We start from the raw sequence: 4,568 nt of genomic DNA on the forward strand, positions 1-4,568 counted from the left end.
GAATCATTTTAAGCCATTCAATTTCTCGGCGCAAAAACCGAAAGACTTGGACACGGAGAAGCGGCTATTGTGCCTATTAAGACCATTGAAACTCAAATACGGTAACAGTACCTAACATTGTGCTTACGCTAGCGTTTCTAAGCTCCAGGGAGAACTGGTATCTATTGCGGCTTGAAGAGAGGTGCATGTCAATGCAAAAAGAAGTGCTCACTAAATGGATTAGAACGTATATGGAGGAGAGATGCTTCAGCTCGGGCTAGCGCTGCAGAGTAAATTGACGACTCCTCTTTTGCCATGCAGCGTTTATCACCCTTCGTGCGGGTAAAACTCACGACCAATGGCCTTAAAGGCCAGCGCTCTTCCAACTGAGCTAGACGGGTTTCGGCCGGTGAGAATCATTTTAAACCATTTAATTTCTCGGCGCACAAATCGGAAGACTTGGACACAGAAGCGGCTATTAAGGCTATTAAGACCTTTGAAACACAAATACGGTAACAGTACCTAACATTGTGCTTACGCTAGCGTTTCTAAGCTCCAGGGAGAACTGGTATCTATTGCGGCTTGAAGAGAGGTGCATGTCAATACAAAAAGAAGTGCTCACAGAATGTATTAGAATGTATTCAGAGGGGATATGGTTTAGCTCGGGCTTGCGCTGCAGAGTGATTGGCGACTCCTCTTTTGCCATGCAGCGTTTATCACCCCCCGTGCGGGTCAAACCCACGACCACTGGCTTAAAAGGCCAGCGCTCAATCAACTGAGCTAGACGGGTTTCGGCCGGTGAGAATCATTTTAAGCCATTCAATTTCTCGGCGCACAAACCGAAAGACTTGGACACAGAAGCGGCTATTTAGCTATTAAGACCGTTGAAACTCAAATACGGTAACAGTACCTAACATTGTGCTTACGCTAGCGTTTGTATGCTCCAGGGAGAACTGGTATCTATTGCGGCTTGAAGAGAGGTGCATGTCAATGCAAAAAGAAGTGCTCATTAATGTTTTAGAATGTATATGGAGGGGATATGCTTCAGCTCGGGCTTGCGCTGCAGAGTGATTGGCGACTCCTCTTTTGCCATGCAGCGTTATCACCCCCCGTGCGGGTCAAACCCACGACCACTGGCTTAAAAGTCCAGCGCTCTATCAACTGAGCTGGACGGGTTTCGGCCGTTGAGAATCATTTTAAGCCATTCGATTTCTCGGCGCACAAATCGGTAGACTTGGACGCAGAAGCGGCTGTTGTGGCTATTAAGACCTTTGAAACTCAAATATGGTAACTGTGTCTAACATTGTTTTTGCGCTAGCGTTTTTATGGTCCAGGGAGAACTGGTATCTATTGCGGCTTGAAGAGAGGTGCATGTCAATGCAAAAAGAAGTGCTCATTAATGTTTTGGAATGTATATGGAGGGGATATGCTTCAGCTCGGGCTTGCGCTGCAGAGTGATTGGCGACTCCTCTTTTGCCATGCAGTGTTTATCACCCCCCGTGCGGGTCAAACCCACGACCACTGGCTTAAAAGTCCAGCGCTCTATCAACTGAGCTGAACGGGTTTCGGCCGGTGAGAATCATTTTAAGCCATTCGATTTCTCAGCGCACAAATCGGTAGACTTGGACGCAGAAGCGGCTGTTAAGGCTATTAAGACCTTTAAAACTCAAATATGGTAACTGTGTCTAAAAATGTTTTTGCGCTAACGTTTTTATGGTCCAGGGAGAACTGGTATCTATTGCGGCTTGAAGAGAGGTGCATGTCAATACAAAAAGAAGTGCTCACAGAATGTATTGAAATGTATACAGAGGGGATATGCTTCAGCTCGGGCTTGCGCTGCAGAATGATTGGCGACTCCTCTTTTGCCATGCAGTGTTTATCACCCCCCGTGCGGGTCAAACCCACGACCACTGGCTTAAAGTCCAGCGCTCTATCAACTGAGCTGAACGGGTTTAAGCCGGTGGGAATCATTCTAAGCCATTCGAAATCTCAGCGCACAAATCGGCAGACTTGGACGCAGAAGCGGCTGTTTAAGCTATTAAGACCTTTAAAACTCAAATATGGTAACTGTGTCTAAAAATGTTTTTGCGCTAACGTTTTTATGGTCCAGGGAGAACTGGTATCTATTGCGGCTTGAAGAGAGGTGCATGTCAATACAAAAAGAAGTGCTCACAGAATGTATTGGAATGTATACAGAGGGGATATGCTTCAGATCGGGCTTGCGCTGCAGAGTGAATGGCGACTCCTCTTTTGCCATGCAGCGTTTATCACCCCCCGTGCGGGTTAAACCCACGACCACTGGCTTGAAAGGCCAGCGCTCAATCAACTGAGCTAGACGGTTTCGGCCGGTGAGAATCATTTTAAGCCATTTAATTTCTCGGCGCACAAATCGGAAGACTTGGACATAGAAGCGGCTATTAAGGCTATTAAGACCTTTTAAATTCAAATACGGTAACAGTACCTAACATTGTGCTGACGCTAGCGTTTCTATGCTCCAGGAAGATCTGGTATCCATTGCAACTTGAAGAGAGGTGCATGTGTATGCAAAAGTCGTGCTAACTGAATGGATTAGAAAATTTATGAAGAAGAGATGCTTCAGCTCGGGCTTGCGCTGTATAGTGAATTAGCGACTCCTCTTCTTCTATGCAGCGTTTGTAGGCGGGCACGTCGTAATGCGGCCACGCTCTCCTTACACACACACCCAAGCACAGCGAGAAAGCGGTTTAACCAGCTTCTTTTGCGTGCAGTGAGTTAGTTTCAGTGGACGCGTTAGCGACCTCACCCAACGCACTAAGTACTCTGAAGGTATCTAGAAAGATACGCTCGCAATACATATTAAGTGGTTTCTATAGAGATGACATTTGGATTGGTAAAAATAAGTTTTTATATTTAATACGATTAAATATAAATCAGTCTGAAAACTACTTACTACTTGGTTTGTGCGCACGAGGAGCCGGATTACCGCTCCCGTGACGACACTTTATTGCGTAACCGATGACGCTAGCCGTCATCACGGATGACGCAAGGCGTCATCCCTCCTAATGTGAATACACCCATGTGCATCACATACACAAGGATTGGTCACAAATGTGAACCACACCCGAGTGCTGGGTCTATTTACTTTAATTTTGGTAATTGACCATCCCCTTAAGTACACCAAGTGTGCTTAACGGGGACTGTGTAACATTAAGGCAACTTTAGCCCGTTACATCATCCCCCCTTAAAGAACAAACTTACATTTTGAATTCGTCCAAGAGGAGCGAGGTACTGCGAGCAGCTTTACGCGCCGCTAGTTCACTCAATCACTTTAGCGACCTGTGTTTCACACACGGCGCCAAAGATCTCACCTAAAAAGGGCCACGTTGGTGGGTCGTCTGCGAAGACGCCCACTCAATTTCGCACTAAGCGCACGCGCCGCGTTAATTCGCCGGCCGCGTCTAGTGCCTTAGCCGGAACGCCGACAGCCACTGCGGCTGTAGCGTTAACGGGGCTAAAGGATCCATCCCACATCAACAGTGAGGATGTTGATCCGTCGCTCATTGTCAACTACAATGAGTCGACACCGTTGCCGTCACCTCATAGTAGTGATGCGGACAACGAGCTCATGAGGAACGATGATGCGGCATTATTGCCCATCCAAACTTCTCTCATGGCTCACAACATGGAGACAATATCATTTACGAATGCTGTCCCGTCGTCTGCGCTGGTAAGCGCAGCGACAGGTAATGAGAGCGCTGCCCATAAAGGCGCAGCCGCTTCTCCGTTGGGTATTACCACAACGCCTTATGCTCAGACCATACTTCATAATGGTTCTGACATAGAGGATTCGGAGCCTAAAGCTCCGTCGACGACACGTGAACGTGCTCAGTCGATGTCAGTCGGTGTAACAAGCCAGTCGTTTTGAACGTGGCTATGTGACGGGCCAAGAGCGTCGCTCCTAGAGCGCGCTCTTGTAGACGCACATAATTATTATGGCGTCTTTCAATCATGGAGGGCTCAGGGAAAATCGCTTGGGCGTATTTTCTCGATCCCGGTCGTGTTGCGTTCAAATAAAACGCCCGACCAATACGAGGCGGGATTAACGCGCCGCATTCATCCGCATTCCGATGCGATGAAACAGCGGTCGCAGCGAATTAATTTCGCCCGTTTGCGTGTGAAAGAAATCATGGGTGGTACTGTACCCCCTGTTTTTTCTCACTACGCTGCTTCTGCTAGTCCATTTGAGACTAGCGAAGTGGCCTCAGCTGGTGCTCCTTTTCATAGGCAGCAACCAAGCCGGGCACATCAATACGTAGGGTATCGATCGGTTCCCAAGAGTCAAAACTCTTCGGGTAACCTTTCCATTGGACGAGGATCTGGTACCCTTGCGTCACGGAGCGGTGGGCAAGCAACCTTCCAACAAGGAAGCGTTGATTCCCACCCGCATCCATTAGTGCCGGTGGCGCCCGATAGGAGCGGCGATCTCGCCCACCTAATCGCGGCTGCCTTACCTTCGTCCGTTCAGTCGCATGCTGCTGAACGACGTATTGCGGATCTCGAGGGTCAAGTCTCGCGACTGACCTCGGATCTCGTTGATGTCCGAGCGAAGG

This window comes from Bremia lactucae, linkage group LG1 (genome assembly GCF_004359215.1).
Source record: "Bremia lactucae strain SF5 linkage group LG1, whole genome shotgun sequence".
Classification (NCBI taxonomy): Eukaryota; Oomycota; class Peronosporomycetes; order Peronosporales; family Peronosporaceae; genus Bremia; species Bremia lactucae.